This window comes from Loxodonta africana, unplaced genomic scaffold (assembly GCF_030014295.1).
Source record: "Loxodonta africana isolate mLoxAfr1 unplaced genomic scaffold, mLoxAfr1.hap2 scaffold_62, whole genome shotgun sequence".
Lineage (NCBI taxonomy): Eukaryota > Metazoa > Chordata > Mammalia > Proboscidea > Elephantidae > Loxodonta > Loxodonta africana.
In genome coordinates this window covers 131,763-148,320 of record NW_026975348.1, presented here as the reverse complement: position 1 = coordinate 148,320, position 16,558 = coordinate 131,763, and the positions used below count along the sequence as shown (strand labels likewise).

Below are 16,558 nucleotides of genomic sequence, written 5' to 3'. Positions count from 1 at the left end.
TTATATTTATAACAATCTTCTTTTAATTAATACAAATTTAGCTTCAACAGTATACAACATTCTGCTTTTATTCAGCTCAGTTACCTCCCCTACTTACGTTGCTGTTACAAAAATTGCATCTTTATACATTGTGTGTCCATTAAGAGAGATGTGTAACTATTTTTATGCTTTCGTGCTTTAAATCATATATGAATAAAAGAGAGGCGTGATATAAAAATATTACTGACTTTGTTTTATCTAAGTAGTTACCTTTACGGAGTCTTTGTTTCTTTTTATGGCTTCCAGTTACTGTCTTGTGTCCTTCCATGGCAGCCAGAATGATTCCCTGTAGCATTTCTCATAAGGCAGTTCTGCTGCTAACACACTCCCTCAGGTTTTGTGTATCTGGGCATGTCTTAATTTCGCCTTCATTTTTGAAAGATAGTTTTGCTAGATATGGACATCTTGGTTCATAGTTTTGTTTCTGTATTTTTTTTCCAGTACCTTAACTACATCATCCCACTATTTTCTTGTCTCAATGGTTTCTGATGAAAAATCAACAGTTAAACTTGTTGAGACTCTCTTGTACATTAGGAGTCGCTTATCTCTTGCTGCTTTCAAGTTTCTGTCTTCGTCTTTTGACATTTTGATTATGTCTCTCTGTGGATATCTATGTATTTATTGTCCTTTGAGTTCATTGAGCTTCTTGGATATCTAGATGACATTTGGGAACCTTCCAGTCATTACGTTTTCAAATATTCTTTCCGTCCTTTCATCTTTCTTTCCTTTCTGGGACTCCCTTAATGAGTATATTGGTATGCTTGATGTTGTCCCGCAGGTCCCTTAGGCTCTGTTCATTTTCTTCATTCTTCTTCCTTTATGCTCCTCAGTTAGAACAATTTCAGTTGTGCTTTTTCAAGTTTACATTTTCCTGCTTTCTTGCTCAAATCTGCTGTTGAGCTCCTCTAATGAAATTTTTATTTCAGGTATTCTACTTTTCAGCTCTATAATTTCTATTTGGTTCTTTTGTATAATATTTCTTTATTAATATTTTCTACTTGTTCATACATTCTTCTCTTGGTTTCCTTTGTTTTTTTTGTCTATGGTTTCTTTAGCTCTTTGAGGAAATTTAAGACAATTGGTTTAAAATTTTTGTCTAGTAATCCCAATATCTGTGTTTCCTTAGGGATGCTTTCTGTTCATTTCTCTTCTTTCTTTCTTCTTAACAAATGAACCATCCTTTTCTTTTTCTTTTTATGACTTAAAATAGTGTGTTGAAAACTGGATATCTTAAATATTATAATGTAACTCTGGAAATCAGATTCCCTCCTGTCAGTATGGTTTGCTTTTTTTTTCTTTTTCAATTGTTGAGGGCCAGTCATCCATTTGCTTAGTGATGTTTCCAAACTATTTCTGCAAAGATTGTATGTCTTCTCATGTGTGGACACTGAGGTTCTGTTCTGTTATCTCAGCAGTCAGTTCATGACTTGACAGTGCTTTCTTTAAATGCTTGTAGCCAAAAAGAAAAAGTAACATTATCCCAGTCTTTGCAGATTGGCTCTGAACTGGCGTGTTCTTTCAATGCTAAGCAAGAGGGCCTAAAACTCTGCCTTAGTCTTCACTTCCTGCCCCCATGGAGCCCAAAGATCAGCCAGAGGTGCAAGCCTAAAGCTTTGTCAGGGTCTTTATGAGCATATCTTCATCCTTAGGCAAGAACATTGCACTCCAGATTCCTCAGTATATGTGGTAGCCCTTCAAAGCCCTTAAACCACTAACCATCGTCCTCTCAGCCTCCTTTTTTCCAAGCTTTTGGATGTCTCTGCTGTTTTTTCTGTCCTTCATCCTTTGACCCTGGAGGTAGGACCAATTCTTTGAGCTTTGTTCTCCTGAGTTTCCATCACATCATACATTTTTTCTTGTGTGCTGTTGAGTCAATTCTGACTCATAGTGACTATAGGATGGAGTAGAACTTCTCCAAAGGGTTTCTAAGGCTGTAATCTTTATGGAAGGAAACGGTCATATCTTTCTCCTGTGGAGTAGTTGGTGGATCAAATCAAAAGGTTTAAGAGCTGAGTGCTTAACCACTGCACTACTGGGGCTCCTTTTGACATCATGCATCATAATAGATTTTTAACACACCCCTCAGAAACATAGAAGTCCATAAATTGTCAAGGATACAGAAGATTTAACATCTATAAAAATACCAAATTTATATATGTGTATGTGTGTGTGCATTATCTAACCACTAAAGAATATACATTCATCTCATGCACATACATAGTGTTTATAAAAATTGACTGTATACTGTGTTATAAAGCAAGTCTCAACAAATTTCAAGAGTCTGCAATAATATAGAGGATACTATGTAAGTACACCATAATTTAAAAAAAAACCATCTTAGAAAAAGAAAATACAAAATCTCCATGTGCTTGGATATTTTAAAATACTATGTGTTAAAAAAGACATCATAATGAAAATTAGAATATGTTTTGAAGTGAACAATTATGAACATAGTGAATATAAAAATTTGTGCAGTACAGACAATATAATATAGGAAACTTATAGCCTTAAAAATATAATTGGAAAGAACAAATCTTGAAAAATAAGTGAGTTAAACATCCATTCAAAATGTTGGGAAAAAACCAGAAACAAACATTCATAGGAATTTTTGTTTCTATTAATGATTGAATACATGCAACAGACGATCAACGAAGACTAAAGTTGATTCTTAGAAAATGCTGGTAAAATTGACAAACTTTAGGCAAGATTGATCAAGTGAAAAAGAATGAAGGTATAAATACCGAATATCAGGAATTAGAAAGAAAATGACTACAGATCTTGCAGAACATAAAGATAATGTGAGAATGTTATGAACCGTATTAGCCAATAAATTTGCAAATTAAGGTAAAGTAGGCAAACGTATCCTACCATGTAAGTTAATAACAACGATTCAAGAAGAAACAGGAAACAAAAGTAATTCCAAAACTGTTAATAGAATTGAATTAGAGCTCAAACTATTTTCAAAAAGAAAACTTCATGTCAGATGGCTTTTCCTGCAAATTCTGCCAAATATTCGAGAAATACTTCACAAATTCTTCAATATAAAATGAAATATATACCCAAACTCATTTTATAAAGCTTGTAGAGTGAATATTGATACCAAAACCTGACAAGAGCAGCACAAGATGGGAAAATTACAGGGCAATGTCACTGATGAACATAGATGCAAAATATAAAAAGAAATAGGCAAAACAAATCCAGCAATACTCTAAAGAAGAATATATTATGACCAAGTTGGGTCTATCCCAAGAATTCAAGGTTAGTTTAATATTCAAAAATGAATCAGTATAATTTGCCATATGTACAGGAAAAATAAATGTGGTTATATTAATAGGTGTAATAAAATAAGTATTTGATAACCTCCAGCGTCCACTCATGTTTTTTAAAAGAACGTCTAGCATGCCATGAGACCGGAAGAACCAGAAGGTTCCCGGCTACTGTCCCTGAACATTTTGATCAAAGAGTCCATAGCAAAGCCCTGATTAAAAGGGGGAAAATGCAGAACAGAATTTAAAATTCTCATGAACCCTAGACTTTTTGGAGCCATTGAGGGTGAATGAACTCCTGAAACTATTGCCGTGAGATAATCTTTAAACATTACACCAAAAGCATTCCCTTGAATCATCTTAAAACTGAAGTATAAAAAAGGAAACACCATACTGTTGCTGTGAGTTGATTCCGACTCAGAGACCCTGTAGGACAGAATAGCACTGCCCCATAGAGTTTCCAAGGTGCAGGTGGTGGATTCAAACTGCTCTTCTTTTGCTTGGCTACCGTATCACTTAACCACTGTGCCACGAGGGCTCCAGAACATTAGCTACTTAACGAATAAAAATGGTCTACCTTGAGCATATGCTCTTTTAAGGACTGTCTATATGGCATCAGATTGACAACAGCTACTGAAAAGATTAGATAGGAACCTTAAGGAGCAGTCTACTCAGAAAAGGAGGGTAAGAATGGTTGCACAACTTGAATGCAACCGATGTCATTAAATTGTACAGGTAGAAACTGTTGAGTTGGTGTACGTTTTACTGCATATATTCTCAACCACAAAAAATACATTTACAGGTAATAATTAACAAAAATGTCAAGGAGAGCTAAATATTTTGAAAATAAGACAGAGTTGCATGTGAGGGAATGAGTGGGGTGAGCTGTTTTAGGTTAATAGTTAGTAAAGGCTTATGGGAGCAGGATATTTGAGGAGATAACTGACCTATAACAAAGGAGAGAATAGCTGTATGAAGTTCTGGAGGGAGGATATTGCCGATAAAGGAAAGAGTTTTTTCTGAGGTCCTTAAATAACCAAGTGTTTTGGCATGTTTGAGGAAGCTCAGGAAATAAGTCATGGCTAGTGTGGAGTGAACTGAGGGAAGACTGTTAGGAAATGAGGTTAGTGTGGTGGGCAAGCCCCGCATCATGAAAGACCATGGGAAGAGTTTGGGAATTTTTCCTAATTGCCATGAGAAGCCACTGAGATGATGCTGTTATGTAGACTGTAAGAGGGAAGATCAGTGGCATGGAGTCCAGTTTTAACCAAGAGATGATGGTGGCTGTAAGGTGGAGGTAGTGAGAAGTGGATAGAGTCAGGATTTATGTTAAGGTAGAGCCAAGAGTCCAGAATATGTGTCAATGGACTGGATGCAAGATTTGAATAAGGGAGAGAAATCGAGGATGATTTCTAGGTTTTTGTCCTGAACAACCCAGAGGGTAGTGAGAACATTTGCTGAGATAAGGAAGACTGGGAGGTAGATAAGACGCTTGGACCAAGAATTTTATTTGAACCACATTAAGTTTGAGATGCCTAGTAGACATTCAAGGGGAGATGTGAAGACAGCCATGGGTGAAGGAACAACAGGGCAGAGTATGTAAATGAGGGTATCCTAGGGCTCATGTGGAATTGACTGCCATGAATTGGCTCAGATAACCTAGACAGTGAGAAGTGATGAATGATGTTACTTAAACAGGGCATGGAAATCAATGAAAAAGGTGTGGGAGTGGCAGGGAGGCTAAGGTAGAGAAGTTTCTCTGTTCCTAAACCTGATTGGCTGGATTTGAAGACATCAAAGTTCGTGTATGAGAAATGTCCAGCAAATTACCAGTTCATTTAATAAATTGATAACAAAGTCCACCTTTCAGCCAAAGATTGAAAAACAAACAAACCAATTGCCATCCAGTGAATTCTGTCTCTTAGCAACCCTATAGGACTGAGTAGAACTACCCCATACGGTTTCTAAGGAGCAGCTGATGAATTCAAACTGCAGACCTTTTGGTTAGCAGCTGAGCTCTTAACCACTGCACCACCATGGCTCAGACCAAGAATAACACACATGAGGAACTTACTCCTTAGTTCAAACAAGTATGTAGAAATTTAAATTCGTAATTTTGGAGATTCCCCGTCTTTTTTTTTTTAATGGGGGGCATTGAGATGGAGGATTTTCCCATGCCCACCATCCTAAGGGATTTAATTAACCCATAGTTGAGACACTGTAAACATCTCAAGAAATTATTACCTTTGAGAAACTTGAGGGTGAGTAGGCATATCACCTGGCTCCTCTTAAACTCCTTTCAAAAACCTGACTTGAAGACTCACCTGCCTTTTTGAATAAGTGCCAGCTTGAATAGGCAGGGTTCAGGGAATTGCCAACCAAAGGTATGGTTTCTCCAGAGGCCTCCAAGGGGTGTAAAAGAAGAGCGGAGCCAGACCCTGTGCTTGGGACACACCCTTGGTAGGAAATATTTGAGTGTGTGTGTGGTGAGGGGAGCACTGGGTGTGGGAGAGTGGGGTGGGTGGGTAATAGGGAAATGCCTGGTTTTTTTTTTTTTTTTTTGGTTTTAAGAAACAGTTTTTTACTTTTTTTTTTTTTAATTACAATGAACAGTTCAGTGGAGACATGTTCCTTATGTGCAGGGGCTAGTGGAAGTGCTGATAGCTGAGAATGTAGCCTGCTCCCCAAGTGCGAGTTGGCATTTTGGAGAGAAAACTTGATGTTTGGAGCACTGACTGGCCCTGCCTTTTCTAAATAATTAAGGGTGGTGGGGTGGTGGTAAGAGAAAGAGGATGGTCTATGAACACTGACGCTGGAAAATTAACTCCCAAGTGTGTGGGTTGTGGATAGCAGGAAAAGAATATCACCCGCAAATGACAGCAGTGCCTTTATTTATTTATTTATGCTTCTTTTTAGTTCTGAGTTGTTTTTAAGCCACAAATTAATCGGGCCACCATGAGTTTTCAGAGAATGAGTTTTACAAAAATCTAAGTGTTTTAAATATTGCAAGGATTTACTTATATATGCTGTATATGAGAAAAGTCCTTCCAGTTATAGGGAGGAGAAAGAAAGTATATTCAGGAATTAAATTTTCACAGTTCTCTGAATTCTTATGGTTCTCCTGTTGTCCATTTTTGTTTTTTTGTTCTTCATCCACCCCTTCCACCTTGACCCACTGTCTTCATCATCTAGTGCTGCCATAACAGAAATACCATGAGTAGATGGCTTTAACCAAGAGAAATTTAATACCTCACATTAAAGTAGGCTAATAGTCCACATTCAAGGCATCAGCTCTAAGGGAAAGCTTTCTCTCTCTTTCGGCTCTGGAAGAAGGTCCTTGTCCTTAGCCTTCCCATGGTCAAGGAACTTCTCAGGTGCAGGGACCCTGGGTCCAGAGGACATGCTCTGCTCCTGGTGCTGCTTTCTTGATAGTCTGAGGCCCCCAACTCTCCGCTTGCTTCCCTTTCCTTTTATCTCTGCAGAGATAAAAAGTGGTGCAGGCCACACCCCAGGGAAAGGTGACCTGAGTGAGGGTGGTGTTACAATCCCACCCTAATCCTCTTAAAGTAAAATTACAATCACAGAATGGAGGACAACTACACAATAGTGGGAATCATGGCCTAACCAAGTTGAAACACACGTTTTTCAGGGTCATAATTCAATCCAAACCAAATCGAACTTGTCACCATCAAGTTGATTCCAACCCGTAGAGACCCTAGTTGATTTGAACTCATAGAGACCCTATAGCATAGAGTAGAACTACCTCATAGAGTTTCCAAGGACTAGTTGGTGGATTCGAACTGCTGACCTTTTGGTTAGCAGCTGAGCTCTTAACCACTATGCCACCAGGCCTCCTCTTGATCCACAGTCCACCCTAATTCACCACTGTGTTAGAAAAAGGTTTTGCTATTCTGAAATAAGAACTTTTTACTATACTTTTGTGTTCGTGGTTGCTTTTGGTATGTCTTTAAGCACTGAAGAGTTGACTCATACCCATTAAAAACCCATTGCCACTGAGTCTATTCCAACTCATAGCGGCCCTATAGGGCAGAGCAGAACTGTGCCATAGACTTTCCAAGGAGTGCCTGGTGGATTTGAACTGATGACCTTTTGGTTAGCAGCCATAGCTCTTAAACAGTACACCACCAGTGTGGGAGGGGTTTAATTGATAACATGATGTCTGGGCTCCAAGGGAGATGGAATGGATGTGCAGGGGAAGGGCATGCAGAGTCAGCCTGTATAGTCCCCAGAACTCTGTTCAAGATCATAACATACCTCAGTAATCACTTGAATCTAAACATAAAACTTTAACAGTTGATGTAAATGACTTTACACATGAATTTTGGAACGCAACTATTTCTCAATGGAAGTTTCTTCAACTAAGCTGTTTGTATTCCCTTAATAATTATGAAAGCTAACATTTATTGTGTTCATTCTGTGTGTAAGGCCTTTTTGTAAGTGCCTTGTGTGTTTTATTTAACCTGCATGACCACCTTTTGAATAAGACCCATTTTAGAAATGGGAAACTGAGGCAGTGAGAGGTAAAGTAACGTGCCCAGATCACCCACCTGATAAATTGAGTTAGGATTTAAACCCAGGCAGTTTGTTTCAGAATTTGCTTATGTAATCACTGTACATGACAGCAGTGAGCCCTAGTGGCTCTGTGGTTAAAGAACTTGGCTGCTAACTGAAAGGTCAGTGGTTCGAACCCACCAGCGTCTCTGTAGGAGATAGATATGGTAGTCTGCTTCAGTGAAGACTTACAGCCTTGGAAACCCTATGGGGCAGTTTTACTCTGTCCTTTGGGGTCACTATGAGTTAGAATCGACTTGATGACAGTGGGTTTTGGCACATAATACTAATGTGCAGTGTATTCTGTATGCCGTGTATGTGTTCAGAAACTAATTTTCCGAACACTTATGCCATATATAGATTACCAATCCACTTGCCATTGTGTAGATTTTCACTCATGACGACCCCGTGAGTTTTCAGAGTAGAACTGCCCTCCATACGGTTTTCAATAGCTGTGACCATTTGGAGGTAGATTGCCAGGCCTTTCTTCCAAGGCAACTGAGTGGATTTAAACTGCCAACCTTTCAGTTAGTAGCTGAGCACTTAACTCTTTGTGCCACCTAACACATATATATACGAGGAAGTTTTCCTCCTTATTTGTACTTTAATGTTTTGTAGACTCTTATGAATACTTGTTCCTGGCAGTGAACTAGATGCTAAAGAACAGAACAGGCACATGTAACCCTCTCTCACCTTCTCCCTCCCCTTTCACAGAGATGAAATGAAAAGGAATTAATGAGGACAGATTATTGGATTAGGGCCCATACTCAGGGCTCTAACAGCACGGGGGGTTTCTCCTGTCACTTCAGTTCTTGTTCAGGAATTGGCACCTGCTTTTTGTGAATCACAAAGACCAGTGCTTTATATCAAGCCATTTAGATTTGGGGTATGGAGCAGTGACTTTAAAAAATTAAATGTTATTTTCAGAGATTTTTTCTATTAATTGTTTACATTTATTTTAATTGTATATTCTGAAACCCCTACAAAAAGGCATGAAATAATTGTTTAAATTTTAATTCGTATGGGTCAAAATGTATGTTAAACTACCTATTATTGCCTTCACAGTCGTCGTCATGTTTGAGCCGATTGTTGTGGCCACTTGTTACCAAGTATGACTTTCTTCTCCAGGGACTGATCTCTCCTGACAGCGTGTCCAAAATATGTGAAATGAAGCCTCGCCATTCTTGCTTCTAAGGAATATTCTGGCTGTACTTCTTTCAAGACAGATTTGTTCATTCTTTTGGCAGTCCGTGGTATATTCAATATCCTTTGCAAACACCGTAATTCAGTGCCTTCAATTTTTCTTTGGTCTTCCTTATTCATTGCCCACCTTTCGTGTGCGTATGAGGCAACTGAAAACACCATGGCTTGAGTCAGGCGCACGTTAGTTTTCAAGGTGACATCTGTGCTTTTGAACACTTTAAAGAGATCTCTGGCAGCAGATTTGTCCAATGCAGTGTGTCGTTTGATTTCTTGACTGCTGCTTCCGTGGGTGTTTATTGTGGATCCAAGTAAAATGAAGCCCTTAATGATGTCAACATTTTCTCCATTATCATGATGTTGCTTATTGGTCCAGTTTTTAGGCTGTTAGTCTGTAGTCTTTGATCTTCAGCAGTAAATGCTTTAAGGCCTCTTCACTTTCAGCAAGGGAGATTGTATCATCTGCATATCTCAGGTTATTAACGAGTCTTCCTCCAATCCTGACGCCTTATTCTTCTTCAGACAGTCCAGCTTCTCGGATTATTTGCTCAGCATACAGGTCGAATAGGTATGGTGAAAGGATACAACGGTGATGCACACCTTTCTTGACTTTAAACCATGCAGTATTCCTTGTTCTGTTTAGATGACTGCCTCTTTTTCTATGTACAGGTTTCTCATGAGAACAATTAAGTGTCCTGGAAATCTCATTCTTCCCCATGTTATCCATAATTTGTTATGAGCTGGAGTAGGTCTCAGAAATAATGTACCATTTCTTCCAGTTGGTTGTGCACGGCTGCCTACTTCCCTAGGTAGTAGCAGCTAAGGCCTGTCTCAGAAACACTCTCCTCCCCACATAGCATGGTTCTTCACACTGCTCCATCTTCTTTCCCGTGTGTGTCTCCTGCCCTCCTCGGTAGCTGGGGAAAATGATAGTAGTCCACTGATGAGATTTATTCTTTTATTATACTTTATTGTATCATTTGTTTTTATAACATAGTTCCGTTAAAATCAAGGGTAATAAAAATGTTTGTATGATGGAGGTGGATAATCCCACCCATTGTGTCCATCTAAAGTTTCATGAGAAAACTGTGCCCACAACAGAGGGCTCCCACTCCTCTGGCTCACTGTATTTTCTCCTTGTTTATTTGCTCTTCCCTCTTTCCTGATGCATGCGTGGGACCACTGAGCTTCAGGACTCCACAATTCTGCTTTTTATACCAGTGTTACTGTAATCTTGGGTTCCTGGGCTGCCTTGCCACAGATTTACTCATTCTGTTTCTGTTGATTATTTCATTACTTAAAAATCTCTCATGAATTTTTCCAGAAGTACATTCTATTCCTCAAAAACTTGGAAGCAATGCGAATGTATGCAATAAATAACAAGAAAACATACGTAATGCATAGAATAAATTATTAACGTTCCGATATGTCTATTTTCTTGCTTATATTGGCATGTATGTGTATTAGAGTCTCTGGTTGATGCAAATGGTTAATATCTTGAGCTGCTGACAGAAAGTTGGAGTTCAGGTCCACCCAGAATTGCTATGAAAGAGAGATCTGGCAGCCTACTTCCGAAAACTCAGCCATTGGAACCCCTATGGAGTACAGTTCTACTCTGGCACGCTGGTGTCATCATGAATCAGAACTGACTCAATGGCAACTGGTTTTATGTGTGTATTAGCACACACAGTTATGTATATTAACACGGATATTATATCCTGATATTTTCATTCAACATTAGTCTTTTCTCACAATAAATTTTTTTTGTTTTTTTTTTAATGAGGGCATTAAATTACTTTATAATATTCTGTGTGCATGTAGTATATGTTTTTTAACGATTTGACTATAGTTGCAATAATAAATGTGCATGTTTCTAGTAATCCTCAACCTATACTTACATCTTTTTAACATACATCTCTGCCATTAAATCTCTTTGTTTAATTATTGTTTAACACTCTTTACGCCTAAGAGATGGTCTCAGAAGCAGCCCTGATCAGTTTTTCTCCCTCTTACTCATGAAGCCCCTTAATGTATTCCAAGGTATCAACTACGAAGGATTTTACGTCCTTATCGTTTGTTTATTTTTCATTCAGTCAGTATATTCCATGGGCCAGAAATAGTCTATGTTATGCAGATACAGTGGTGAAAGGTACACACTGACACACTGTCCCTGTCCTCATGAAGGGGACAACCCAGTGCAGGTGGGAGGAGCACTGGGGAAATGCAGCTGAGAGCAAGGACAGACAACCTTCCAGGAACCACACTGGACTTCAGAGAGGCTTGTTGGCTGCTGTTCACCTGGCAGGCTTCTAGATACCAGAGTACCCTTGGGCTTGGTGCCTGCTCCTCTCTCTATTGACACCCTCCCTCTAGGATGCCTCAGTGAGTTCACTGCTGTCTATTTGTAGCTAAGGACGTGAGGTTTATACCTCCATCCATTCAGACTCCTCCTGGGTCCAGACTCATATATTGAAATGTCAGCGTAACTCTCTGTATTGACCTCTTTATGCATTATAATGATACATTCCTCCTATGGCCATCATGAAAAGCAAACATGAAAGAAAAAGCACAGGAGTGCCTGGCACCAGTGTAGGTACTCAATGAACATTAGCTGTTGGTATTATTCTTGACATCTCCGTGTGGGGTGAAGTTTTATTACCGGACATCTCCATGTGAATATCTAACACCTACACCATGTTATCTAGGCTATGAAACAATTCTTGGTTCCAACCACCATTCCATTCTTATCGATGAATTTCTCAAGGCTTCAGTGATGGGAATGTGTGTTTTTCCACACAATGGATGTGATTAGGAATGGTTGGCTAGGTCCTACACAATAAAAAGCTCCAGCATTCCTATGGATGACCATTGAGACAAGTTTCAGCCAACGAATGTAGCAAAGAATTGGAACCACTCTCAGCTGTTCATGCGAGTACTCTCAATCCGGAATATCTGGTAAGTCGACTGTTAGGGATTGAATTGTGTCCCTCCAAAATGTATGTGGAAATCCTAACCCCTGTACCTGTAAATCTGACCTTGTTAGGAAAGAGGGGGCCTGCTTTTATTATGTGAATGAGGTCATACCAATGTAGGGTGGGTCCTAAGCGTAACTCTTCTTAGTTATAAAAGGAGCAGAACACACCCAGACACAAACAGGAGAAAAGGAAGACAGACAAAGAAGACAGATGCTTCTAGAAGGCCAGGAACACAAATGATTGCTGGCATTTTTTTTTTTTTACTAGAAGCTGAGGTAGACAAGGAAGGACCTCCCACTACAGCCATGCCCTGAATTCGAACGACTACCTGCTAAACTGTGAGAAAATAAATTTCTGTTCTTTAAAGCCATCTAGTTGTGATATTTTTTGTTATGGAGGCACTAGGTAACTAACACACATAACCGTGCTTATAAGTTCAGCCCAGTGCAGAATAATTTTCTTCCCTCCTTGGTCTAGCCCACCTGAACCTGCTCTTTTCCTATCAGTGTCCTTTGCTTTCACCTAAGAGTTATGACAGAGTCAGCTCGATGGTGATGCATTGAAATTTCAATTTATTTTATATTTATGATTATTATTAATTCCAGTATTTTCTACAGTTTTCAATGGAGACAGTGTTATAATCTATGAATAGCATTTATACTTTTTCTCTTTTTGTACTAGCTTACACTTCCAGTGTTAAATGTTTAATAAAAGTAATGATAGAAGCACCCTTATTTTATTGTTTATTAATTTTAAAGAGAATGTCCCACACGTCACCATGAACTATCATGCTAGTTGTAGTTTTCCACGTTCGGGAACTCCTTTTCTGTTCCATGTTTGCTCCTAGTCCTTATCTCTCCGTGTGATTGCATTTTATCAACCTGCTTTGCCCCCATCTCTTGAGGTGAGCATATGTCTTCTCTTCTTTCACCTATGCATGTGGTGAATGAAATTACTAAATCTTTAATGTTCACTCAAATTTATATGCCTACAATAAACCGCCTTGATCATGGCATGTTACGTGGTTTATCCTTTGCTGGATTTCCTTTGCTGGCATCTTACGTAGGGTTTTGCATCTCAGTTACTGAGTGTGCTTGTCCTCTAACTCTTCTTCTACCTTCCTTCTCTAATTTGTTATCATTTTTAAACTAGCCTTAAGGATCAAGTTAGGGGAGTATCTCATGGTTTTGTAATGTCTGTTGACTATGTACAAGATTAAAATGACTGTTTCTTGCATGTTTGCTGGAACCTGACTGGAAACGATCTAGGTCTGCCGTTTTCTTTGTAGGGAGATCTTGAACTACTGACCCACTTTATTTAGTGGTTAAAGGCATCTTCTGGTGCTAATTTACTTAGAAAAAATTCTGATGCATGTTCTAGATTGCTCGAATCTCATCTTTAAATATTGATTATCAGGGCTTGTAGCCTCATGCAAGCCAATTCATCAATCCCAGATTTCCCCAAAGTCAGGCTCTGCAACTCTTCCCGGTACCAAATTCCCTCATTTAAGACTTATTTGCAAAGAAAGAGACAACAGTATGCTATCTACGCAGTTGTGTATCCGCAGCCTTCTTGAGTCCATAATGTGAGGATACAGTCTTCTAATACTTTTTTTGTAATTGTTCTTTTTCTTATTTTTTTTTTCCTTTTTTCACTGCCAATACACCCCCTCCCCCAATCTAGTAGTTTTAAAGTTGTGCTTTTCAGGTTCAAGTCTGTAATCCAGCTGGGCTTCTGTTTGTGCTGCATGTGTGCATCAAAAGAACGTGCTTCTAGAAGCAGAAAGCAGGCAGTGCGACTGTTGGGTGGTTGGCGGGGTAGGGGGAGGGGAGCCGCTGCTCAGAGAGGGCGCCCGAGGGAGGCAGGAGATGCCGGGCTGCCCACCGCAAGCCCACAGACTCCAAGGAGGCGGAACCCGCGTGCGCCATGAGCCTTTTGAGACAGGCCCAAGCCCGCCCAGCCGGGTGCTTGCAGGTTCCACCAGGACTAGGGGAAGCCTAAGGCCAAGGAGGGCAAGGTCTAGAGTCTGGACCTGAGAACTGGTTCTGCCACTTGTGATCGCAGCGCTTATGCTGGAAAGGAGGGCAGGAAGCATATCACAATGTGTGTCCGGACGATGACCCAGAAGGGCGGGAGTTGTGGTCACCCAGGGACTCTGGGTCTGCATATGGAGGCCCCCAGGGTGCAATTCCAGGAGCAGAAGGCAAAGCCACAGAGGCCAAAGTGCACCTCGCTGATGCTTCCCAGGGGCATTGCCCCAAATATGGGGAGCAGTCCCTCCTCTGGGCTAGGGACTTTGTTTCCTCCATTGTCATCCCTGACTGTGAGCAGACTCTAGTCTATGCAGACTAATGAGGAGTTATCAAAATGAGCTCCAAACTCCGGATTTGAGTTAAGGATCATAAATTAACACAGAGAAATACGACTTTAGCAATAAGTGACTGTTTGAAGCCCAAGTTGCCTTAAAACACGGAATTTCAGTCTTTCAGCTCCTCTGCTAATGTAGTAACTAAGAACAGGATCTCATTGGAGCTCAAAGATGTGGGGCACTGGGAATACTCCTGGGTCTGTCTGCTCACGGCTGATTGCCTGATTCCCAGTTTTATTATACAGCTTAAATACAGACCAGAAGAGGAGTTTGGGGCTTGACACCTGACATCTTAACACCAGTTCCTGTTTCTTGAGGAAGGAAGAGGTAAAATAAATCAGCGTTTACTGTTTCCTTCTCCATCCCCGGAAGTCCTGATGAAGACCCTCTCAGGTAAGGACTGACAGGGAGTGGCTTGGTTTACTATTTGACTTTGTCCTTCAGTCACTTTGTTTATGTGCTGCAAGTAAACTATTATGCATTGACAGAAGCATTCTAATTCTTATGCAGAATGACTAGACCTCCTGCAGAATGACTATATTGTGCCTCCCTTGGGCACCCCTGTCTGCACAGCACCCTCCACCCCCAACTGCCCAACAGCCTCTCTCCTGGCATTCTGCTTCTAGAAGTATGTTCTTTTGATGCAGAGATGCAGCACACACAGAATCCCAGCTGGATTACAGACTTGAACCTGAAGACCTTATGCAGAATGACTATTTATGAACCACTAAGCTTAGTATTAAAGCAGGTACTTACTCCTCAGAGAAGGCCCTGGGGGAGGTTGATACGTGCATACCCCAGTGCTCCTGCTGTTCTAGAAGTGCCTGAAATGCCTCTCTGGGAAAGGCCTTCAGATTAGGCTCATGGCCCAGGTGGGAATTCAGGCCTATTTTTCTGTTAGAACATCTCATTTCGCTCTGAAAATGTTATTATCCAGTTTATTCACCAGACATGAGTACAGACATCTCATATTTTCCAAATTAATCCCATTCTCTAATACTAATTTGCCACCAAGAGTATATTCCAAAGTGTTTCCAATAGGCTAGAAAGTCTTTCCAAAGAGGGGAGTCCTGCGCCATGTTGTGCAGTGACAGCAGGGTTGGCATAATATGTTTACCCAGATACCTACCACTTTTTAAAAATTTTCTATTGTGTTTTATTTGAAACTTTACAGAGCAAATTACTTTCTTGTTCAGCCATTTATGCACAATTGTTTTGTGACATTGGTGGCAATATTCATGATGTGTCAGTATTCTCTTCTATGCTCTAGTTCCCCGTTTCCATCCGCCATGATTCCTGTTCCATCCTGCCCTCTTTTCTGTGCTTTTGGGCAGGTTTTGCACTTTTGGTCTCATACACACGATTGAACTAAGAAACACTTTCTTCACGTGTGTTATTGTTTGTTTTATAGACCTGTCTAATCTTTGGCTGAAGGGTGAACTTCAGAAGGTACTTTCGACTTTGTTGCTTTCCATAATTCCTGAAATTCCAAGTCTACCACCTGAAGAACTTCCTTTAGTGTTTCATTTAGAACAAGTCTGGTGGCGATGAATTCTCTTAAGCGTCCTTCACCTGAGAATGTCAATATTTTTCCTTTACTCATGAAGGAAATAACAGCCTATAGAATACTGGGTTAATGTTTCTTTTCTTTCGGTGTTGAAAAAATGTTGTTTTCACAGCCTTTTGGCCTCCATGGCTTCTGATGATGAATACGGAGTCATTCCAATTGTTTTTCCTGTGTGAAATGAGTTGTTTTCTCTCTAGCTTCTTTGAAGATACTTTCTTGGTCCTTGTTATTCCACAATTGACCGTGAGGCATTTGGGCGTAAAATTATGTGAGTTTAACTTGTTGGAGTTTGCATAGCTTCTTGAATCTGTAAGTTTATGTCTTTCAACAAATTGGGAAAGTGTTGAGCCAGTATTTCTTCAGATACTTTTTTCTACACCACATATTTTCTCTACACCTTATGGAATTCCAATAAATAAATGTTAGATATTTTTGGATTATTTTGAGGCTCTGTTCATTTTTTTTTCAGATTGGATATTTTCAGTTGAACTGTTTTCATCTCATTGATCCTTTTGTCTGTCAACAGCATTCCGCTGTAGAGCTGATCAAGTGAATTATTTATCTCTATTTT

At 39.8% G+C, this 16,558-nt stretch overlaps 1 long non-coding RNA gene across 2 annotated transcripts in view; it reads left to right on the top strand.

Moving 5' to 3' along the window:
• Positions 1-16,558, top strand: part of LOC135229916 (uncharacterized) — a 313,351-nt gene that overhangs the window by 285,062 nt on the left and 11,731 nt on the right. For both annotated transcript variants that reach the window (XR_010320583.1, XR_010320582.1), the window contains exon 5: positions 14,666-14,813. This is a non-coding gene — a long non-coding RNA (uncharacterized LOC135229916). The remainder of the gene's footprint in view (positions 1-14,665; positions 14,814-16,558) is intronic.